This window comes from Trachypithecus francoisi, unplaced genomic scaffold (assembly GCF_009764315.1).
Source record: "Trachypithecus francoisi isolate TF-2019V2 unplaced genomic scaffold, Tfra_2.0 Lachesis_group1, whole genome shotgun sequence".
In the NCBI taxonomy this organism is placed as follows: Eukaryota; Metazoa; Chordata; class Mammalia; order Primates; family Cercopithecidae; genus Trachypithecus; species Trachypithecus francoisi.
The window spans coordinates 125,317,031-125,342,298 of NW_022681454.1; the positions used below are offsets into that span (position 1 = coordinate 125,317,031).

General features: G+C 41.3%; 1 long non-coding RNA gene across 5 annotated transcripts in view; it reads left to right on the forward strand.

The window, feature by feature from the left end:
* The window catches only part of LOC117085903, a 294,414-nt gene extending 275,357 nt beyond the window's left edge, over positions 1 to 19,057 (forward strand). For 4 of the 5 annotated variants that reach the window (XR_004438125.1, XR_004438123.1, XR_004438124.1 and 1 more), the window contains 2 exons: positions 15,605 to 15,789; positions 18,765 to 19,057. This is a non-coding gene — a long non-coding RNA (uncharacterized LOC117085903). The remainder of the gene's footprint in view (positions 1 to 15,604; positions 15,790 to 18,764) is intronic. The other variant, XR_004438126.1, reaches the window with a different exon arrangement.
* The last annotated feature ends 6,211 nt before the right edge of the window (positions 19,058 to 25,268 follow it).

Genomic DNA, 25,268 nt, shown 5'->3' on the forward strand with positions numbered 1-25,268 from the left:
AGAGCCTTATTCTATGACCTCTGCAAGCTCAGGAGGCACCTGGATTGCTCAGCAGCCCCAGAGACACACCAGAGGATAAGGGATGTTGATATTTGGGACACTGTAGGAAAGTCAGGACCAAACCAAAAGTGCTTTCTTATAATGATGCTTCTTACCCTTCTTTGTGTTTACAACATATTTGCAAATATTAGGACTCTTATCAGTACATTTGAAGAAATTAAAAATGAATAAGTCAACAACAATTATAAAACAACCATTTTGGCTGGGTACCAGGGCTCAGGCCTGTAATCCCAGCACTTTGGGAGTCTGAGGCGGGAGGATCACTTGAGGCCAGGAGTTTAAGACCAGCCTGGGCAACATGGCACAACCCCGTCTCTACTAAAAATACAAAAATTAGCCAGATGTGGTGATGCATACCTGTAGTCCCAGCTACTTGGGAGGCTGAGGCATGAGAATTGATTGACCCTGAGAGGCGGAGGTTGCAGTGAGCCAAGATTGCACCACTGCACTCTAGGCTGGGTGATAGAGTGAAACTCTGTCTAAAACAAAACAAACAAAAAAATTTAAATAAAATGATCATTTCTATAATATAAAAGCTTTATCACTTTTATCAATAAATTTTATCAATTTTATCAATACATTGTTCTATTCAACAGTAGCAAAGCTTATCACTTTGCTACTGTTGAATAGAACAATGTGTTGATCTGACTTATTTTCTCCAGACCTCTAAAGGCAACATTCCGCCTTGTTCCAGTAAATACCTTTTTGTTAGGTTTGATGTGGTCACCGCCTATGTCCCATTCCCAGAAGTTGCCCCTTTGTTCTACATCATGTTGCCTCTGCTCATTGAGCTTTGTGGTCCATCTGATGGACATCATAAGAACAGGCTTCCTACCTAGATGTCACCAAAATAAATTTTGCATGTCGTTCAAAATTTGTTAGCACACTTACAGAGCTTTCTCAGACATACCAAAGTGCCCAGGACCTTATTTGACAATCATAGTACTACATTCTTAGGGTAACTTGAACAAGGTCAGAATTTTTATATTACATAATTGTGACTAATCTTATTATATAAACTTGCTTTTAGTGTACATATATGGGTATATGAAAAAATATTTGAGGCCGGGTGCGGTGGCTCAAGCCTGTGATCCCAGCACTTTGGGAGGCCGAGACGGGCGGATTACGAGGTCAGGAGATTGAGACCATCCTGGCTAACACGGTGAAACCCCGTCTCTATTAAAAAAAAAAAAAGAAAAAATTAGCCGGGTGAGGTGGCGGGCGCCTGTGGTCCCAGCTACTCAGGAGGCTGAGGCGGGAGAATGGCGAGAACTCGGGAGGCGGAGCTTGCAGTGAGCTGAGATCCGGCCACTGCACTCCAGCCTGGGCGACAGAGTAAGACTCCGTCTCAAAAAAAAAAAAAAAAAAAGAAAGAAAGAAAGAAAAAAAAATATTTGCATTTAAATTTCCTCCGTGTGTGAATTTAGATAGATGGGTTTAGGGGTGTGTGTGTGTTATATAAACAATATGGCAAGGAATGCTGGCTGAAATACAAAGATCTCCAGATGACTCTCTCAGGGTGGGCCCTTGGGTGTTGTGGTGTGGTGACTACCTCAAAACAAAGGAAAATGTTTTGCTATGAATTTCCTGTTCATGGAAAACTATATGGTTGAAAAAAAAAATCTTCTTTCCTCTTGAGAACTATCCGTGTGCCAAAGTAAGAAGCTCCTGAAAGGATTACTCAAGCTTCCCTCCCCCGCATCTTCTCCTCATCCCCAAAGCCTAATAATTCTTAAAAAGATGAAATAGAAGGGCACTTGTCACTAAACTTCTTAGCAGTTTAAAATAGCCAGACGCGTTGCCTGAGACTATGGCAAGTTTGGACTCACACCAGCCGTGAAAATACTCTGTCTTTTTTTAGGAAGTAAATTGCATACACATCACAAAGAGTATTCTGAAAGTGGTTTTCTTTCTGCTTTGTCTGAACGACTCACACGTCAGCCTTAACCATGCTCTGAGCTCATAAACATGTTCTTCAGCTTGCCAAACTCCCCAGCCTCTGCTCAGTTGCCAGAGTGGCGGCACTGTATCACTCCGTTGCTAGGAGGGCAAGACAGCTGAATCCTAGGCCTAGAAAAGATGTTGAGATGGTCTATGTAATGTCCTTGTTTTATAAATGAGGAGCTTAAAGCTCAGAGAGACTGCATAGCTTGCTGGAGGCCACAAGCTTGTCTGTAATAGTCTCGGAGCCGGCCGATTCTGCCTCCTCAGTTGATTCAAGGCTGTATCTCCTGCACCATTACTGAAGCCCTTTGAACACTGCCAGATACTATGTAAATGTAAGGTATCTGTGGAAGGCTGAAGCTGCCAGAAGTTTGTCTGTTGTAACGAAGGTTTCAGGTTAAGAAGAACCCTTTCCTTCAGCCAACTCCCTCTGTGTCTTCTAAAACGACTGAGAAAATACAAGAACCTTTTAGCCTCATTATGTGAAGCCTTAAGAATATAAAGTTTGTGAGCTGGACACAGTGGCTCATGCCTGTAATCCAGTCTGAGCTACTCCAGAGGCCAAGGAAGGAGGATCGCTTGAGCCCCGTTCAAGACCAGCCTGAGCAACATAGCAAGACCCTATCTCTAAAAAATTAAAAAATAAATTAGCCAGACCTGGCAGTACATACCTGTAGTTCCAGCCACTCGGGAGGCTGAGGCAGGAGGATTGCTTGAGCCCAGGAGCTCTAGGCTGCAGTGAGCCATGATTATGCCACTGCACTCCAGCCTCGGCAACAGAGTGAGACCCCAGCTCTTTTTTAAAAAAATGTAAAGTTTGTGGTAATTTAGATATGAGAACATATTCTTACAAAATAACTTCAAACTAAGCATTTATTCTCAGAATGGTCAGTACTTATAAGAGGAGTTATATCTAAAATCAGTAGCTCAGAAATGATTTCATGAAAATAGCTTCATCTTCTAGGTTTAGCATCTAATTCTACAAAGAAAAGAAAATATTGTGCTTATGACATATTACTATGTAACATCCTGAGGCCCACTGACTTGTGAATGGTTTTATTCATTTCATTCACATTAATCTTAGTTTTTATCCTTCCTTTAAATATGGGCTGGATTGTTTGACATTGTGAATCACACAGAAGTAACAACATAAAGGATTTGCTCCCCTAATTCTATGACTAGCTCTCACACAATCGCAGTGTTCCATTAAACCCCTCACTTGCCCTTTACCCCTTCTTTCAGTGCTTCCAAATTATTGAGGTTCAAATATGCGTTATCTTATCAATAAAAACAAAAATCTACCAGAAATGGAGGAAATATAGCACAGCTATTTTCTTTATGACCAAAAAAAAAAAAAAAAAAAAGAATCATCTTTTGTTTTAAATGGGTTACGTTAGACAACTTTTAAAGCATGTTTCCTGTGCGTCTGATTTGGGTTGTGATATCTACAAGTATACGTAAACACAGACCATGAGATTTGCTTTCACTTTGTTTGGAGAAGAGATTTCCTGAGTTCCTTGTCCCAGGCTAATTTTTAGGGCATCTTCATGGAATCTCATCAAACTTTACACACAATCATGTGAAACAATTATATCTGAAGTCACTTATTTACTGATTGGCCAGAACTCAGTGAAGTTTATTCTCCCGTCAATGCCTGCAATCATGCTCTTGGATCTCTCTTCCATGTTCATGGCTTTGCAGTTGCTTTGAAGTGCGGTATTAAGGTCTGCTGGAGTTAAATCTCCCTGCTCCTATATCAGGCCTCACCCTGATATGGGAGCTTCAGTAATCTCAGTAGGGAAGGGCAGCATAGTCTTTCCTTTCTTGTTTTTGTTTTTTCTTTCCTTGTTCCTCATTTGTTGCCCTTGGTTCTCTCTTCATTCTCTATGTGACACCAGGGAGGAGGGATTAGGAAATGCCTCTTATCTGTCAGTGTTGTTCTAATCTCCATCTCTGTATCCTTGGAGTTCTCCCAGGGCCCTAGGCTGTGGCTATTTACTGTGACCCTTGGTAGTATACCTACAGCCTGGGCTCCTTTTACCCTGCTCTATCTTGGAATCTAATCTACTCTCCAGCCTCAAATCAATGCCTGGACCATCTTTAGCTTCAGAGACATTCTATCTTTCACCTGTGCACATTCACTTGCTGTGGTTTCAAATCAAGAGATTTGTTTTAGTTAGGCTTTGTTTTTCACCCCAGGTGCTTTCTCCTATTTCATTTGAGTCTAGCCGTGTAATTTAAATTTTATTTTATTCAGGCTCTAATTGTTTTATAGTAGTAGGGTCCCCTGGAGTACCAAGTCTGTTCTACTGGAAAGTAGAGGTTAGACCTATGAGTGTGGGAAGCTTGCAAAAACCGAGATAAGGAGTAAGATGACCAACTTTTTTATTGTATGTTTGCCTGTCCCTATGAATGTGTCTCTTGAGATAAAGTATCAAAGACTTCTCTGTACCTACATAGTTTCTTCAAATCATCTTATTTTGAAATTTCTAGTCTTACATAGTCTAGACAGAATGATAATGGTCGGACTGGTATTGCCATGTGTTATTAAGTCTTTTAGATTTTGTGTGAGTACTTAGTACTTATTGTCCCCAGCTTTGGGGCTTTTTGTCAAAATTCTAAGATAGTAGGAAACATCCCATCTTGTTCTGTGCATGGTTGAGACCTTGTGTTTTTAGATCATAGTTCTTAGCCTCATTGAGGAACTCTAAACATCACTTAAGCCAGTCATTCCCAGTCCTACTGAGGACCTGAATTCTACCATTATAGAGTTTTCTGGTGAGAACTATAGTTGGATAAAACTGGTTATATGTTTGACTTGAGATTTCTGGTGCCCTGTTTACAAGATCTAAGGATTTAGAATACACCACCGTGGCATGTTTGGGATCTTCATTAAAATTTTGGAAAAGGAAAATCAGAGCAATACATCTTACAGTGTCTTCACCTTGGGCTTGGACTTCCTCCCAGGCAAGCTGTGTGTCACATGGACTTAGTAGTAAACTATTAAAGAAGGTGGTGTGAATGAGACAAGCTCCCGGGAAGTCAGGATAATGACCACCATAGCCATTAAGGGCAAAGCCACTGGTCTCTAGTGGTTTCACAAAATTCCCCATCCAGAGGTTTCCCAAAAGTGTTAGGGAAACCTTGGGGAGGCTTCAGCAGCTTCAAAGTACATTGAGCTATATTGTAACTACCTGATTACCACTCAAGCATTATTAAACTCTAGAAATGTTTGAGTTCTGATAAGATTTCTAAACACAGATATCTAAGGGGTAACAGTTTGGAGTGTCTGTCATCTTATCCTAATTTTCTGAGTACTCACTTCTACTCCACAGCTGTATTTTTGTGCAATGCAGTTCTCTAGCCATAAGTGATTAGCTTGGGGTGGATAACTTGACTTCTAGGCCCAATCTTTATTTCAAGAATTTTGAATTGGCACTGGGAATAGTTTGCTCTTGTGGTTGAAACTTGATACAAACTCAGGAACTTTGCATGGAGGAAACAAAAAAAAAAAAAAGAGAGAGAGAGAGAAGAAAAGACAGATGCTTTCTTGTCCCCTGAGGGTTTTCCAGTCTCCAGAGCACTACATAGCTCTTGGCATCTTTCTAATGAATTTCCCTTTTATGTAAAGATAGCTCACGTTGATGTCTCTTATTTAAAACCAAGATAGCTTTGACTAAGACAAAGAATCCTCCTGTTTTTTAAAAAAATTATTATTTCCATGCTTACACTTTCGTTTATGTCGTGAGAGGAGGGGGAACAGGGATAATGGAGAGAGGGTTGCTGCATTGGTCAGACTTCTGAGTTGCAGACAGCAGGCTCCACTAGAGTCAGTCTAAGCAGAAAAGGATATATTAAATAGTATTAGATAGTTCACAGAATCTCTGAACAGAAACATTCTTAGAAGCTCCATGACCAAGAACAGAGCAGCCAAGTACAACACACCCAGATGATTGCCTGACTAAACCATGGGATAGTTCTTAGCGGCACCTGTGATGTTAGAGACTGGATGGCAGACATGCTTCCACAGCTACCCTGGGAAACCCAAATGCTTCTTTCACTATGGTTGTTGGAAAAGCCTGTCTGAGAATTCAGCCATTTCCTCAAGTTATTCACTTCCACCTCCAAGTGTCTCATTGGGGTGGGCTGGGAGTGGGTGTAGAGCTTAGGTCACATGCAGATTCCTAACCACAAGAAAGTATGGAAAATACAATTCTTTTATCTTCCAGCCTGTGGTAAATAGAAGGGCAAACTAGGAGATGGTTCGAATGAGTGCTGAGTGAACAAATGTACAGTATCTTCCTCAATGTCCATCACTGTGCTGTGGAGAAAGAAAAGTGGAATTCTTCAAATGTCTTTCAAACTATCAGAAAAATACGCATCATCATAGATTTGCAGGGAGAATGGGGAGGGAAGGCACAGAGAGTGGGCTTAGGAAGCTCCTACAGATTTGCCATGGGAATAAAGTAGTTTTGAAATATATTAATACATGTTTCTTTTTTGAACTTCCTTTTGTGTGACCATCCTCATCCAGTTAGAGGTGTTTGTTGTGTCAGGAATGATCAATATTGTTGAAGTGTAAAGGAAAACAAGGTGTCAGGTTTAGTTTTTGTCTTCCCAAGTAGCATTTAATCCAGAGAAAGACGATAATATTGTCTCAGCTAGCCTTTGCTGAGAGAGAAAAGGAGTTCTTTTCTCAGACCTCTCTTTCACATACCAAAACCCAACTTGGATTAGAGTTTTACTGTGAACACAGCATAGAGAGGACAGAAGATACAAGAAAGGAAGAAGCTGTAGAAAGACTTCCTCTGTGAGAGAACAGAGAGACTGGAGGGAATTCACTCAGGGTGGTGATGCTGTTAGGTCCCTGGAAAGGCACCTCCAACTCTCCAGACTTCAATCAAAGGGTGAGGAAGAGGAAGATGATAGAAACCACAGAAAGTGTGGGTGTGAGAGAGTCTGAGAATGTCTAGGCTGATGGATGTTCAGATAGATTGGCCTGAGATGCTGTCTGGTAATAAAGATTCTCTCTTTGACCAAACTTTGGTCAGGCTCCTCTGAGTCCTTTTCTTGACTAGACCTTGACCTTGGTCTCATCCTGACTTTGGGCTGCGTAGCCCAGTTTAACGAAGCATCTTGCTAAATCATTCCCCACCCTAGATATTTGATCAAGTTCCTCATCAACTCACTTTGATGTATAAGTTCTTAGCCTGCCTTTAGCAAGAATGCTGTAAGGCCAGTTTAGCAAGAATGCCCCCTACCCTTAATGTCTCTTCTTAGTAATTTTTCATCCACCGACTCCTTCACTCTGCTCATTGACTATAAATCCTCAGCTGTCTCTACCGTATTCAGAGTTGAACCCAATTTCTTTCTCCTATTGCAATAGACGTCATCTCTACTACAGCAGTCTTGAATAAAGTCTTCCTTACCATTTTTACAAGTGTCTGGATAATTTTTCTTTAATGCTGGTCCCCAGCATCTCCAAATGGTATGTAGGAGAACCCAGGGTTCCACATGAACCTGAAAGGGGTTCACAGAAGTTTTGATAAAACAGTGATTGTGCAGAGGCCTAGGGACAAGACAAGGTGATCACAAAGGGTAGAGGCTTTACATCTTGAGGCAATGGCGGGGACCCCAGAGTCCAGCAGTGGGCCAAGCAGGACTAGCCACACCTTGGCGGATACCAGCAGAGGGCATCAGAGACCAGCCCAGCCCAATGAAGACCTGCTCTCTGGAGAACTAACATGCCCACTCTCAACCACCCTCACTCCTGAGAGGCCGTCTTGGAAAGGAAGAGGGAAAAAAGGGTCCCCTTGAGAAATTTGAAAAAATCAGCACCGAGAAGGCACTTAACTTTGAATTGATTGAATTCAAAAGATTACCCCCAAAAGAATGAGTTAAACTGAAAGAGACTCTCCTAAAAGCAGAAGAGACTGAGGTTTAAGTTTTTTTTTTTATTTAATTGTCTCTGCTACTAGCAAGTTGGGATAGATAATAGAAAATAACAAAGAGCTACATATTTTTTTTTTTCACATCTGAGTTGTAATGTTTACATTTCAACCTCCCTGAGTGTAGACTGAGAAAACTGTACACCCCTTTGGAGCAGCGTCTGATGTTGATTTGGAAATGGCTTGGTAGCCTAATGAGAGTCCAGAGAGGATGATATGAGTTGGAAAGGATAAAGGTAGTCGTTTTCTTTTCCTGGGAGCCGAGGTTGGCTTTACAAGGACTCCTAGGTTTCTGGTGGGCCTAGAAAGAAGACCAAAGGCCTGCTTAGCCAGCTAAAGGTACTGAGTGCCAAAGCTGAGGGAGTGGATGGCTGGGATGAGGGTCCACAGGACCCTCAATGCCAGCAGAAGGGGACCTGCGGGGATATGTCCAATGCCTGTGGAAGAGGGGCCCCGACGGAAAATTGTGACCACCCTTTCATAGCATGAGGCAGCCAGAGGCAGGATGCTGCCAAGGCCTGAGACCAGCCAGGGAAAGAGACCAACAGAGAACAAACCACAGGGCTTCCCAGCAGTGGATGTCCACCCACTGCCCAGGGACCAGTACGGCCACCAGAAGCCCCTCTCCTGTAAGTGTGAGGACCTGACTGAGCATTTACTCAAAAGAAATTGATTTCATTTGAAAGTGTAAACCTGAGATGGGCAGATCATTTTAACTGGCAAGTTTAATTTTATTTCTCACAGTTTACTGTAGTGACAAAGAGCATAAAGTCTTGGGTCAGATGACCTGCTCTTGAATTGGCACTGTTTGCTAGCTCTGTGGCCTTGGGCAAATAGCTTAAATCTCTGTCACTGGCTGCTCATCTTCTAAATGGGGATCCTGATAGTACTTCCTCCTAGAAAGTGTGAGGACTAAATGGTTAATATATCTCAAGCACTGAAAAGAGTGCCGGGACACACAGCAATCACTGTATAAAGGTTCACTGTAACAATTGCCCTACAGGATGTGGATTCACAAGGAAGCTGGAATCTGTTATAGAAACATTAAAAAAAAAAAAAAAGCTCCACATGTTTGCTCCATCTCATCTGTGGTGTGTAAATTTTGGACCCCATCACAGACAGATCCTTGGCTCCAATAGCATCACACCTAAGGCAGCGGCCCCAGGGGGTAGTATGTCAAAAGTCCTGCTTCATTCAGGAGGCTAAGCTCAGAAACCTCAGCTTCTGAAGTCTGTCAATATGCACCCACACACCCCTCTTTAGAGTGATTTCTTTTAGCATTCAGGATGGTTTTCAACCCAGAGACAACAGGCTGCCCCCCTGCCTTGGTCTGACTGCCTGTTTTAGTTGCTGTTCTTTTATCTCACAACTGGGTGAAGTTACTCCCTGAATTTTTATAGCACTTCAGGAAGAGGCGGGCTATTGTTACAAGAAGAACGTTTAAGTATATTGTTCACTTTTTTTGAACAGAGATTGTTGATGTTATTTTTAAATTCTAAACCTTTGGGGGCAGTAAGAGTTTTAGGAGAACAAACTCTGTAATGCATAATGAGATTGGCTCTGTGCTATTATAAAATGGGAGAGCCCTGATAATTGCCTGTGATAGAACGTGGCGTTAACCAAACTAAGGTCAGGCTTCTATCTTAGCATGGGCTGAGGCTAACTGTACCCCCTGCTCCCTGGAGTCCGACTCTCAGGTTGCTACCTATGGATTTGTTCAGGCATTTACTCATTGAGGAGGTAGTGGGGACAGGTGGAGAACCCACTATGCACCTACCATTTGCTGAGCACTTGTCACATGCCAACATCGTACCAGGCACTCTGTATTAAATACTGCATTGGTTTCCTAGGGCTGCTAGAACAAATTATCACAAACATAGTGGCTTAAAACAATAGAAATTTATTATCTGATAGTTCTAGAATCTAGAAGTCTGAAAATAAGTTGTTAGCAGGGCCATGCTCCCTCCCAAGGCTCTAGAAGAAAAAGAAATCCCTTCTTTCCTCTTCCAGCTTCTGGTGGGTCCAGGTGTTCCTTGGCTTGGGGCTGCATTGCTCCAGTCTCTGCCTCTGTGACCACATTCCCTTCCCCTCTTCTTTGTGTCTTCATCTGTCTTCGACACTCATTATTGGCTTTAGGCCCTATCTAGAAAATCCAGGATGATCTCATCTCAGGATCCTTAACTTAATTATATCTGCAAAACCCCCTTTTCCCAAATAATGTCACATTCACAGGGTCTGAGTTGGGGACATAGGTATATCTTTTGGAGGGTTCACCATTCAACCTACTGCCGATACCTCTGAAATCCTCACAAATTCTGAAATCATCCATCGTTATCTCAAAACTGAACTTCAAAAAATTTTCTTAAGTTATTCGGGGTTACACTTTTTGTAAGTGACAGAGCTGATTTAAATGCGGGATTGTCTTGTTTCAAAGCTGTTGTTCTTTCTAGTGTATGATACTAAAAACGACAGCAATAATCAATGATCTTAGCTGACATGTCCTGGATGCCTATGGATCAGGCACTATGCTAGTATAATAAGTATTATTTCTAAAGTTTCTAATAATCCTACAGTAATGTCTTCTTATTCACAATATATAGATGAGGAAACAGAGAGACCCAGATGAGTTAAAAAGGTTCAAGGTCATACATATAGTAAGTGGTCGAGCAGGAATTTGAAATCAAAGGGAAACCAAGTCAAATGACTTTAGAGAAATCTTCAAAGCACTGAGGAAACTGACAGATAGTAGGTTAGCAGCATTACTTTCGGCAGATGAAGAATTGGCTGTGTCTCTTCCAAGGGCATTAAAAATTCCTGAAACATTTGGGATCAATTTAACCCTTCCTGGTACAGTGTGATATGGGGCGAGTTCCACATTGTAAGGGAAGCAGAGATTTGGGGCATTTTCTTCTTTTTCCAGCCCTTCAAGCCAGTCTCTATTGTCAGATCCCATCCAGTTGACTTTGCCCAGTTATACAAGACTGTCTTTGATGCTACAGAACGCACAATCACCCTACTTTGAAAAGCATTTAAGCATTTTCAGAGCTCAGTCTCATTTCATTTCATTCTTAGAACAGTCCCTGAGGTTGGTAGGGTGAGTATCATTATCCTCACTTACAGTCCAGGAGCCTGAGTTTCGAAGTGAGTTGTAACTATTTGCTTCACACAGAGGCAGAAGCAACTTGAAGCCTGACTGTTTGAATGCAATTCCTATTCTTTTTCCAGAGCACCAAGCCTGTTTTCGATTAAGGAAAAAATTCCAAGAAAAAAAGGAAAAATTTGGCTACCATTAGCTTTAGGTAGGTAAAACACACACATATTCTCTCTCTCTCTCTCTCTCTTTCTCTCTCTTTCTCTCTCTTTCTCTTTCTCTTTCTCTTTCTCTCTCTCTCTCTTTCTCTCTCTCTCCTTCTCTATCTCTCTCTCTATCTTACACACACACACAAACACACACACACACACACACACACACACACACACACACACACACAGAGTAGTAAAAAGGTCTCCTTTCTCTTTTCAGTCTTGAGAATAAATGATTCCATTTCCCCACCGGTACTCAGAAGTGATTTGCAATTGAGAATTCTTTCTTAAGGGCAGAGGGCTCTTTGTATGACCTTATTTTCCTTGCAGTTCCAAACAAGTGGGCTCAGCATGCTCTATTATGTCCAGACTGGTGTTTATAGTCCCATTTTCAGATGATAGATGTTACTTTATAATGCTAAACCTATATTACACAGTTCTCAACCCCTCTTCCAAAGACTGGGCTGCATATGCCAAAACTTTATGATGACAAATCATAGAATTGGAAGGAAAGAAATGTGATACTCAAACCCTACTAACTCAGATAATATACAGAAATATTGGTAAGCCAGTGGTACTCAGTCTTCATTGTTGAGAGGCAGGTGATTTTCTAAATAATGTTACAGAGAAAAGAATTTAACCCTAAGTGCATGATTGCCCACCAGAAGAATTCTTCTCTAACTGAAGTATGAAGGGTCCTTCTTTTCTCTTGAATCATTATCTCTACACAAATCTTCTGTGCCTCCTTAGACACCATGGCCACTGCCTCCTTCTAGGACCTTCAACTACTCAACCACCATACCTGCCCAACAGAGTTCAACTGGCTGGGACTGACCAGGGACTTATCTTAGAAGTTCCCTTAACTCTTCACCCCTCAACCACACACACACACACACACGCACGCACGCACACTGCCAAGCCACCTAGTACTCACTTAGAGGTTCTGGCTCTTCCCATCATTTCCAGACTTGAATGAAACAGGAACACCATACATACATCAGGTTTGCGGTTTGGCATCCCATGTAGTTGGAGCAGTCATATGATGTAAACTTGGAAATGTGAGGGAGTTAATTCTTAGTTTTGACCAGTGAAAAACAGGCAGTGGGAGGTAGGTGGGAAGATAAACTTCTCCTTTATTCTTCCCAGAGAATGTTAGAGGCATGGTCCATCCCTGCATCCACTGCAAGATGTCCCACATGCCAAGGGAACAGATCTGCTGAGCCTCCCATGCCTCATCATCCAATGGCTCATCCCGAAGCAGAAGCCAGTTGTGCAAGGCATGACTTTGCATTGTTTCCTATACTCACTTCCCTTTTTTCCTTTTTCTGCAGCTTCCCTGGCCTGGGCTTGTGCTTCCCAAATAAAATATCAGCACTTTAGTCCTTGCTTCAGGCTTTCTTTTTCCCTAGAAAACCAAAGCCATATCTTATTAGACTGTTACAGAGCATGCCTGATGGGTTGGTGTCCTCATTTCCAGTCACCGCCCCCTTTCCAATGGAATCCAACACTGAGGCACAAGTCAAACATGACATTCCCTTTCAGCGGGCTCCCACCGTCTGTAAAATAGAGCCCATACTCTATCATCTGGTGTTAATAGCTCTCTAGATTTCGTCTCAAACTAATTTTCCTGTTTTAGTTTCAGTGATTTTTAAATTCATATACCCTGTTCTCTAACTAAACTGAACTACTTGAACCTTTTTTTATTACCCCATATCTTCTGACCTCCATGCCCTTAATTATGCTTTTCCCTGAATCTGAAATGTCTGCACTTACATCTCCTCTCTACGTGTTAAATTCTGTCCATCAACGGCAAGCTTAAATGTCATCTTCTCAGATTAATTACCAATTCCCTCCTCTCTGCTGCCAGCCCACAAAATTTAATAATCTATTTTTTTGGAACCCCCAAATCATCTTGTCTGTGCTTCTCTTGTGGTATTTCTTACTTTTTGCCCTATGTTATAGCATTTTGCAATATTTCTTCTCCCCAGTTAGACCATAAGCTCCTTGACAGTACATCTGACTGATTCATCTTTGTTTCCCAGAGGCCTGGCATGGTAACTTGCACATAATTAGTGTTTAAGAAAATTTTATGAAACAAATAAACAGTGACTGGGCATGATACCCCATGTTTGTAATCCCAGCACTTTGGGAGGCTGAGGCGGACAGATCATTTGAGTCCATGAAATCGAGACCAGCCTGGGCAACATGGCAAAACCCTGTCTTTACACAAAATAAAACAATTAGCCAGGCATAGTGGCGCATGCCTGTAGTCCCTGCTGCTTGGGAAGTTAAGGCAGGAGGATCATTTGAGCCCAGGCTGCGGAGGTTGCAGTGAGCCCAGATCAAATCATTGCACACCAGCCTGAGCCACAGAGTGAGACCCTGTCTCAAAAGGAAAAAAGAAATAAACAGTGTACTTTTATATAAAAGCCCAGTATTGTGGTTAAAAACTAATTAAATTAAATATTTCTTTTTTTTTTTTTTTTTTTTTTTTTTTTTTTTTTTTTGAGACGGAGTCTCGCTCTGTCGCCCAGGCTGGAGTGCAGTGGCCGGATCTCAGCTCACTGCAAGCTCCGCCCCCCGGGTTCCCGCCATTCTCCTGCCTCAGCCTCCAGAGTAGCTGGGATTACAGGCGCCGCCACCGCGCCCGGCTAGTTTTTGTATTTTTAATAGAGACGGGGTTTCACCGTGTTAGCCAGGATGGTCTCGATCTCCTGACCTCGTGATCTGCCCGTCTCGGCCTCCCAAAGTGCTGGGATTACAGGCTTGAGCCACCGCGCCCGGCCCCTAAATTAAATATTTCTTATCTGATACCCTAGATCCTTAGTTTTTCAGGGATATACAGGAAAAAAATGGCCACAAGGATGCTTCTATTTGTAAGTTGAAAAGTCAGGAGATATTAATAGTTTGAATGCTGTGGCTTTCTGCCTGGGGCCATCAGACAGAACATGCATTTAGCAAAATAGCATTTTGCTGACCTTGGACAGTTGGCTAAGATGCAGTACTGAATGATCTAACTTCTTAAGAAGTGACTAATCTGCAAGCCTTCTGAATCATTGTTCCTTCCTGAAAATGGAGGAAAAGTTTGATAAAGAAAAATTCCAGGCTGAGAGGATTGTTACAGTTTTTTTTTTACAACACTGTAAACCCTAACAAACAGCATAGCAAAAAACCAACCAAACAAAAAATGTATATTCTATTTAAACTTATATTATTTATAGTCATTCTACATTAATCACTTCTAAGATAAATGAGATCTTCATGGAAACAGCAGGCAAAAACATTGGCTGATTATCTCGCATGAAATGCTAAACTATGAAATTCAAATATATTTGGAAAATTCAATCATATATTTTTTTCTTAATAACAACTAATTAACTTATAAACTCATGTAAAAATTCAATAGCATTTGAAAAGTAAGTAAACAGCACTAATGAGCTTTATTATAATGCTTTCCCATGTATGATGTATGTTTGTGACTAATACCTGTTGGTTAGTATTTGAGATTAGGAAAACTTATTTTATTAAAAAACAGGGAAATTTTACTTAATAAGTTAATATGAATGGGAAATCTATTTTTAAGAAGTTCCGTTTGTGAAAAGGTATAAATACGTGGTCACACATAGTTACATTTTGTTGACAGAAATAGGTTTTATTAGATCAGTAGACTCTGGCAACAAGGACGTGGTCAGCAAGACATTCTGAGGAGTAGCCATGATGAAGAGAAAGAAGTCATCAAGTTTTCCATTCTTACAACCACAAAAGAGAGAGAAGAAATGGGGTTCAGTTGGGACAACAACAGAGGTCATATAGAAATGGCTGGGCTGGAGATCAAAGGACAGGGTGAGCCTATGAACTCAGGAATTCCCTGGGCAGATCTCCATCTGTGGTTTGTCCTGAGGGCACCATCATGGCCAACATAAGTAAACCAGGTGTTTGTGGATCCATGTTGCCCCACCCATCCTGTGTGTAAGTATCATTCACTGGCGTGGAATACAGCAGGGCTATTCTTTACAGGGCTTTCGCAGGCTGGTTTCCATTGGGAATCACTGTGATAGCCGCTACCCAGTGGTTCTCCTTGCTCCTCATTTCTGCTAAAAGGGGATGTGTTCTCCCAGAGTAGTCAGCAACTGACTAAACCAAGCGACCACAGTCTGGGGTAGGCTCACAAAGGCCCAGTTCTGATGAATGCCCCCATAAATAAAAGGGTTACACTTTTTGCTGGCATAATTCCAAGAACTTGTGCTTTATGGCTTCCTCTTAAACTAGTCAAAAGAAGCTGTTCCATGCTTTATACCTATGTATTAAGCTAGTTTCCCAGCCACTGTTTTGCTTTTGTTTTTTCCCAGAAAACTCGGAGGCCCCAGAGTATATGCAACAGTTTCAGTGCATCCTTGGAAGACCTTTTCTACCTTCTCGATTGTGACTTTTTTTCTTAGCTTCTCTGCAGTGCTTACCATACAACCAAATTAATTCACTGAATTAAGTATGCTCTGTGTGAGATGTGAACAAAGCAAAAGCTGCTGGGAACAGAGTAAGTACAAAATAAGATGTAAAATCCTTCCACTCTTACAAACAAACAAGACCAAAAACTAGGATCTTGGGTTTGACATTTTGTGGCTCTTTTAAAATTCCAAAATATTCCTTACGCATTAAATAGGGACAGTGTAATGCTCAAAATTGGGTTAAAGATCAAGGATTCCAAGTAAATCCAAAATAAAGATGATTGAGAAGAGCTAAAGAATTTTGGTGAATTTCCAAGAATTCCAACTTTTTGGTTGGGTTTGTTTTGTTAATAATATACCCCTTATAGCAGAAAAACTTAGGTCCAAACCTACAAACGAAACCTTCAGTGTAATGTTTTTATTATTCCCAGAGGAGCAAGATTGCTGAGAACCTATCCACTTGACCAATTAAAAACTAGTCACCATGCAGAAAGTGCATTCTTAGAATGCCTCATGGAGTGACTCTTCTGTCTATGAGGTGTTTTTATTTTGTAAGGACTTTAGTTTGGGATTCAAGCAGTCAGGAATGTCTAAATCTACATTCTCTCCAGAGTCCATCTGGTCCCCTAGAGAACAGTGAGAATTAAATATTAAACCATGGTAATAATGCTAATCTCAATGACGAATATCTACAGTTTAATGTTTAATCCTTACTATGCTCTAGGGCATTTGACTCCAAATACCTGTGTGATAATGGTTAAGTGGGCAACCCCACAGTTACCTATTCCTTTACTTGTAATACCTTCCAATTTTATAGCTCTTAGAGTAACACTTTCATTGTAATAATCTCATTTAATCCCCATAACAACCCTGTGTGTTATGTATTATTATCATTATATTTTCACAAATGAGGTCTATGAGATTAGGTGACTTTCCTAAATCTTACAGCTAAGTAAGTGTCAGAACTGATACTGGAAGGATAACATACAGCTCCAAGTCCCAGCACTTGCTTACAGCCACAGTTAGCTTCCAGGTAATTATTAATACTTTCGAGATACATTCTCAAAGGAACACTTTAAGAAAAGTTTTATCTATCATCACAAATTAAAGGGACTTTGCCACCTAAGACAGGTCAACCATTGTTTGGTGCAGAATGTCCTAGAATTTAATGACATATGATCTACCAGATTGTAAAGGAAACTGAAAAGATGGAGGAGGAGCAGCATAATTAAAGAAAAACCAAGCAGTAGATTTTTACTGCTCAGCTTTATTTTTAAAAAGCTAAATATTTAAGGTTATTTAAAGTCATTTTGAAGCTGATACCATGGTTTCAAAACAATGTTTAAATGAGGTCTTTTAGAGCTATGCAAGTTGTTGGAACTATGGATCCTTTTTCACCAGCAGGGGGCAGTAGGCATTTCCCCATTGTTGTCCTCCTGTTGTACTAAGCGCCCCAGGCCTGGCTCCCCACCACCACCCTGGACCAGGAGTCTGAGGATAGCAGAATAAAGTGTGCTGACTTGGTTTAATTCCTGAAAGTCTCAAGCTCTAACACTCTCTAGTAGAATGTATCATGGTATTGTGTTTCTCTACAAATTTTATATAAATTCCAGGAATTGGGAAGAAAAAGTTCAAGGGTGTGCAATTAACTTTTGTTATTCAAGATCAGATAAGCTACTAAAACATTTTTGTTAATTGTTAGAAGTCCAATTTGTACTTATCTTTAATGAACAAGGAATGCCAGAGCCTGCCAGGGACACTGATGGTAATAGTCAGCTCACTTTCTTTCGTTTTTTTTGAGGCTGAGTTTCATTATTGTTGCCCAGGCTGGAGTGCAATGGTGCGATCTCGGCTCACCACAATCTCCGCCTCCTGGGTTCAAGCGATTCTCCTGCCTTAGCCTCCTGAGTAGCTGGGATTACAGGCATGCGCCACCACCCCCAACTAATTTTGTATTTCTAGTAGAGACAGGGTTTCTCCATGTTAGTCAGGTTGGTCTCGAACTCCTGACCTCAGGTGATCTGCCTGCCTCAGCCTCCCAAAGTGCTGAGATTACAGGCTTGAGCCACAGTGCCCAGCCTAGTCTGCTCACTTTCTAGAGCGAATCCTTTTCCCTCTACTCTGCGAAAAGAGCTGAATAAAGAAAATCACAAATTTATATCATCCTGGGCAGTTGAGTTATGAGTCAGTTATGTCCAGGCCAGCAAAATGGCCGAATGCCTGGATAGTATGATTATTATGAATAGTGGTAAAGCCTAAGGAATGTAAGAAATAGAGATACCCCTAAAAGAGAAGCAAGGTGCACACAAAGTCCCCATAGCACCTGTGAGAATGACCTCTAGGGAATCTTGACCATTCCTCTTCATCTCCAGTGCCCAACCCTTTCCATTTTCTACCTCCCCAGACACAATCAGACAGGCGGTAAAACCAAATCTGTCAGAAAGCACTGATGTATTTTAAGCTTGTAGGGGAATTTCAAGGAGAAAGAGACTCATACCTCAGGGCCCCTGGGTCTCAGGCTATGAGCTGATCCTGAAGCCAGAACCTGGTAACCCACCTAGGTAAAATAAACCTTGTTACCTTCCTAGGTTCGGTAGTTGGGTCTACAAAATAAACTGATAGGCTGGGCGCGGTGGCTCACGCCTGTAATCCCAGCACTTTGGGAGGCCGAGGCGGGCGGATCACGAGGTCAGGAGATCGAGACCATCCTGGCTAACACAGTGAAACCCCATCTCTAGTAAAAATACAAAAAATTAGCTGGGTGTGGTGGTGGGCACCTGTAGTCCCAGATACTCGGGGGCCTGAGGCAGGAGAATGGCATGAACCCCGGAGGCAAAGCTTGTGGTGAGCTGAGATCGTGCCACTGTACTCCAGCCTGGGCGACAGAGTGAGACTCCATCTCAAAAATATATATAAAAATAAAATAAATGAATAAACTGATAACAGGGATATTAACAACACAAAAAAATACAAGTTTTTCATTGTGATTTGTAATATTTTAAAATATTTATGATCTAAAGTTTTAAGTAATAAATTATTTTTAATGTATTTTGCAATATTACAGGCACAGAGGCATCACAGGAAAAATGTGAATACACAAACAAGCGAGGATGTTTGAGAGCTTATATACACTGTCTTAAGAGGAGAAGCAGAGAGAGATGCAGATCGCCTAGGGAAGAGTCAGTGATTTTTAGGAAAGATGAATGGACCCTTAGAAGAAGAGATGAGAGATAAAATAGTTTGTGACAAACTGTGTCTGGGTGTGGTGTCAACTTCTGGTCTCCTCTCTTGTGATTAAGAATCAATCTTTCCTGGTTGATGAAACTCCTGGGGAAGGAATTGATGACAATTGAGTTCCTCTTGGAGGATCTGTCTTTAGGCAGGTAATAAGAGCTTGGAGAAAGCTTCTTGCATTTGCTGTTTTTCAAGTGCCTTGAGCTCAAAATAATCAATATACCAAAGGGGCATATTTTGGGGTGCCATGTCCTGAACTCCTTCAACCTAATTCAAAAAGAAGTCTCAGCTACTGCCACAGTGGCGTTCTAAATTGAAATGTGAACGTGCCTGAAGGTATGTCCCTGTGTTAGTCAGCTGTGGGCTGCCATAACAAAATACCACAGACTGCATGGCTTAAACAGCAGAAATTTGTTTCTCACAGTGTCGGAGGGCAGGAAGTTTAAGATCAAGTGCTAGAAAGATAGGTTTCATTCTCAGACCTCTTCTTTTGGCTTGTAGGTGGCCACCTTCTCACTTGGTGCTCACATGTCCTTTTTGTGCAAGGAGAGAGCAAGATCTCTGGCATCTCTTTTCATAGGGATGCGAATCCTGTTGTATCAGAGCCCCACCCTTGTCATCTCACATAACCTTTGTTACCTACTTATAGGTCTTATCTTCAAATCACCTTAAGGCAGGGGTGCCCAATCTTTTGGCTTCCCTGGGTCACATTGAAAGAAGAAGAATTGTCTTGGCCCACTCATAAAATAAACTAACACTAATGATAGCTGATGAGCTAAAAATTAAAAAATTGCCAAAGAAAATCTCATACTTTTTGTTGTTGTTGTTTCCTTTTTGTTTTTTGAGACAGGGTCTTGCTCTATAGCCCAGGCTGTAGTGCAGTGTCACCATCTCGGCTCACTACAATCGTGGCCTTCCAGGTTCAAGCAATTCTCCTGCCTCAGCCTTCCAAGTAGCTGGGATTACAGGCATGTGCAGCAACATCCGGTTAATTTTTGTGTTTTTAGTAGAGACAGGGTTTCAGCATTTTGGCCTAGCTGGTCTTGAACCCCTGACCTCAAGTGATCCATCCGCCTCAGCCTCCTGAAGTGTTGGGATTACAAGCACCAGACACCATGCCGGCTTCATAATGTTTTACAAATTTGTGTTGGGCCCCACTCAAAGCCATCTTGGGCTGCATGCAGCCTGCAGGTCATGGGTTGGACAAGCTGCCTTAAGGGTTAAGGTTCAACATATGCATTTGGAAGATGGAGGCATGGGGGAACACAACTCAATCCTTAGTAGCATAGAAGTCCTCTTTCCCCATTCTTTGGGATCAATATGCCCCAGTCTCAGCTGTGACCAGACCTTTTAGCAGACTTACCTAAAAGCATGAGAAAAATAAAAAGTAGTGCTTCCTCATCTGAAAGGTTACAGGCCCTCTCAAGTGAATGCTGATGAGGAGGATGTATAGCCTTGGACTTCTGGACTCTATAAAAGGCCAGAACTATTATAGAGTGGCAGTTTAAAAATGTATCTTAGAGAACAGCAAATGTGTTCCATGTGGGGGGTAATTTTAATATTTGGATAGGCATTAGTACTATGTATTGGATGTAATTTAAAACAAAAACAGTTTCTTCAACGTGCCACATTTGATATTTAATATTATGCTGTCTCTGGGAACTGAATTCTCGGTTTTACAAATCCCTCTGCAAAGTCCATGCCCCCTAGCCACACACAGCGTGACACTAGCTCTCTACTGTCTAGCTATGTCAGCATCACAGTAAGAATGCCGTAGCATCCATACCATTCTGGGTAAAGAAGACTTTGGAAATCAACTAGCCACAGCAAGGGAAGTAATTGAAGTCATTAACTTGTTTTCTTCCAGCACAGAAAAGGGCATTTTCTTTGTCCTCAATTGACCAAAAAAAAATGCTTTTAAACACTCAAGGGGAAGTAGTTTGCAAATGGCCAGGATGTTAATGGTAGTTATCAATTTGACTCCCATTTCCCAGGCTGGAGAAGCCTGTGTGTGCAGTCCCTCAACACTGCCTTCTGAAGGCGCACCTCCTGCAGAGGTGTTGACGGGAAAGACGAGGAAGAGGGGATAATGTGACCTGCTTTCACCAGGAAGCTTCAGATCATTTTCCTTTGTCTCTGTGCCCCTTTGGGAGATTTTGATCCAATTTGCTGTGGTGAGAAGAAGCTCTCAACATTACAAGGGGGAAAAAAACCCCCAAAACTTTCATTTTCTTCCTAAGAAATGAAATTTTATTTCTGGATGACAAGGGCTTTGGAAGGCCATGGTGTGGTAAATGAGTGATCCTTTCATAGCTGTTGAACATCAGTAGACTACACATCCAAAGTATAGAGGCAGCTCTTAAAATACCAGCCAAAGGAAGAAATTTAGAGAGCAGAGTGTCTTTAAGGAACTATGTGAATGTTTTTGATTCTTTGAAATAATGGTGTAACCTCTGTGATATGGCAACAATCTTCATGAGCTGTATTTATAAGGAACTGAGTTCATGAAGACAGCACAGGGAGGTCTGGCGATGCAGGGCTCTTTGTTAGTCATTGTTCTATTATTAGTATTGTTAGCATTGCCCTGCACAAGTTAGCCACTTTTTCTCCAGTCCCCTGGGTATTCGGCAGAGATGCTTTAAGAATACCTGTAACTGGCCTGGCGCGGTGGCTCACGCCTATAATCCCAGCAATCTAGGAGGCTGAGGTAGGCGGATCACGAGGTCAGGAGATTGAGACCATCCTGGCTAACATGGTGAAACCCTGTCTGTACTAAAAATACCAAAAAAAATTAGCCAGGTGTGGTGGCAGGTGCCTGTAGTCCCAGCTACTCAGGAGGCTGAGGCAGGAGAATGGCATGAACCCCGGGAGGCTGAGCTTGCAGTGAGCTGAGACTGCGCCACTGCACTCCAGCCTGGGTGACAGAGCGAGACTCCATCTCAAACATACAAACAAACAAACCAGCAAGAATGTCTGTAACTTACTCTCCTGCCTGGCATCACCCAGGAGTTCAGGAGTGCAGTGTGAGGAGGTTAACTGAGCTCTTGAAGAAAGATGCTGTGGACAGAGAGGTACAAGTCAGAGGAGTGACACTTTCCTTGATGATAGGAAAGAAGAAAGCTGAAATCCCAAGGTGCTCTCTGACACTTGCCATCCACATAAATTGATGAGAGAGTTTGTTATTAAGGGCCTTTTTGTTTAATTAGAAATCAAACCAAAAGACCCTGGTGTCATAATTTATTCTCTTGCAAAATTATGAGATCAGAGGTTCCAGCCATAACCACAGAGGAAATGGAGGTTGGTAAATGATGCTCTGAATCAAAGCTTCAAAGACATAGGAGGGGCAGAGGGAAGGAAACGCATCATTAATAAACAGGGTGAGCAAGTGGGCCAGCATGCACCTATGATGTCACCTGCTTCTATATGATGAAATATTACGCAGCCAGTTTCAGAACACTATGCATCCCATTTTTCATTACTTCAACCATGTGAGATACTAAATTAATGTCAAATTGTTTTTAATAGTTAAACTAAACAAAAGCCCAATTCGATCTACTGCAAGCCATAGATGAATGAACTACATGGTATGGATGTACCACGGTTTCCTCAACTACTCCCCTATCATCAGGCACCAACACGGGTCCCTCTTCTAGAAACAATGCTGCAACAAACATCCTTGTTCATGGAATCTTACATATTATAACTTTTATTTCTTTTTTTAAAAAGTATCAATATTTCAAAGATAGAGAAAAGATGATAACTGAAAAACACAGAAGTGTGAAACTTTTTTTTTTTTTTTGAGACAGAGTTTCACTCTTCTTACCCAGGTTGGAGTGCAATGGCACCGTCTTGGCTCACCACAACCTCTGCCTCCTGAGTTCAAGGAATTCTCCTGCCTCAGCCTCCCGAGTAGCTGGGATTATAGGCATGCGCCACCACGCCTGGCTAATTTTGTGTTTTTAGTAGAGACGGGGTTTCTCCATGTTGGTCAGGCTGATCTCGAACCCCCAACTTCAGTTGATCCACCTGCATCGACCTCCCAAAGTGCTGGGATTACAGGCGTGAGCCACCACGCCCGGCCTGAAACATAATTTTTTTTTTTTTTGAGACGGAGTCTCGCTCTGTCGCCCAGGCTGGAGTGCAGTGGCCGGATCTCAGCTCACTGCAAGCTCCGCCTCCCGGGTTCACGCCATTCTCCTGCCTCAGCCTCCTGAATAGCTGGGACTACAGGCGCCCACCACCTCGCCCGGCTAGTTTTTTTGTATTTTTTAGTAGAGACGGGGTTTCACCGTGTTAGCCAGGATGGTCTCGATCTCCTGACCTTGTGATCCGCCCGTCTCGGCCTCCCAAAGTGCTGGGATTACAGGCTTGAGCCACCGCGCCCGGCCGAAACATTTTTTAAAACAATTGTTAACATTTTGCCATATTTACTTCAGGTTTTTTTGTTTTTTGTTTTAAAAAAAGATTGGAATTGTAGTTAAAGATCTCCTTATTTCTCTTCCATTTTATCTCTTTCTCTCTCTAATCGTTATCTTAAATCATCTATATATTGTCTCCATTCACATTGTATATGTATGTAAAGTCCTGTGAAATTTTAAAATGTATATAACTGAGCTCATACTCTAGGTATTTTCCTGCAATTTGTTTTTTATTCAACATTACATTTTTTAAAGACTTATCACATTGACATATGTAGAGTTGGTTCTTTAATTTTGACAGATATAAGTCTATCTCATATTGATACTCACCTATAAAATACAATGTTATTCATATCGTGCCAATTGCTATGTAAATGATGCTTCATAAATCCTTCCTATACATGTCTCCTTGAGGTTCTCTTTGGTACATATACCCAGCAGTGAAGTAGGTGGGTGCGTTTATCATCAACTTCACATGGTATAGCCAAATTTATACCTATATGTACTTCTACAATATATAAGAATTCCCATTTCCTCACATTATTACCAATGCTCTTTAATATTTGCCAACCCTTATGATATGAAATGCTATCTCATTATAGCTTTTATTTTATTTCCCAGATTTCTAGTGAATTAAGCATAGTTCTCAAAGGTTTATTGGCCATTTGGTTTTCCTCATCTGTGAAATCATATGCTTTGTCCATTTCTTTCTCTTGGGTTGTCTTTTTCTTATTGAATATGGAAAAATTCTGTGTATTAGGTTGAGTCAGATGTCTTTTTTGGGGTCCAAAATTGTTGAATATTGGTAATGTCATATAGATAAAAACAAGTATTTCTGGATATTAATATTTTGATCATTTTATGAATAGCAGTTATCTTCTGCCAGTTTATGACTTTCCTTTTAAAAGTGTTTATGACATATTTTGGCATACAGAAATAAATACTAATATAGCTGATTTATCAACATTTTCCTTTATGGTTCATGTTTTCTCCATTTTCTTTAAGGAAACTTTTCCTACCCCTATATCATGAAGAGATGGCTCTCATATTTCTATGGTATTGATTTCTCAGAAGTAGGATTTCTAGATTATAAGATACATGTGTGTGCATTTCAATCTTACTTAAATTTCCAACACCAATGTGTGAGAGTATCCTTTTCAAAAAACTGTCTATCTGATAAATGAGAATAAATATCATTAATTTATATTCCCTTGATAACTAGTGAAACAGAGCATCTTTTATTCATTTATCCCCATTTGGATTTGCTCATCTGTGAATTTTCTATTCATATTATTTGCTATTATGTTTGTTGCACTGTTTATCTATTTCTTACTAATTTGTGGGAGTTATTTGCATTTTACTGATAGTAACGCCTTATCTGACATATCCATGGCAATTTCCCCCTAATGTAGCATTTGCATATTACCTTGAACAATTGTATGTCTTTCCATACTAAAAAATTTACATTTTTATATATCAAATATGTCCACATTTTCTTCTATAGCTTTTAAGTTTCTTTTGCTTGTTTGTTTGTTTGCTTGGGGTTTTTGGCAGGGACAGGGTCTCACTCTTTTGCCCAGGCTGGAATGCAATGGCACAATTATGACTCACTGCAGCCTCGACCTCCCAGACTCAAGTGATCCTCCCACCTAAGCCCCACAAGAAGCTGGGACTACAGGCATGTGGCACCACGCCTGGCTAACTTTTTTATTTTTTGTAGAGACAGGGGACTTGCTATGTTGCCCAGGCTGGTCTTGAACTCCTGGACTCAAGTGATCCTCCGGCCTTAGCTTCTCAAAGTATTGAGATTACAGGTGTGAGCAACTGTGCCTGGACTAAGTTTCTTGCTTTGATACAATGTATATAAAAGTCTCTCTGATCCATAACTTACACATATATTCTTCTAAAATTTCTTC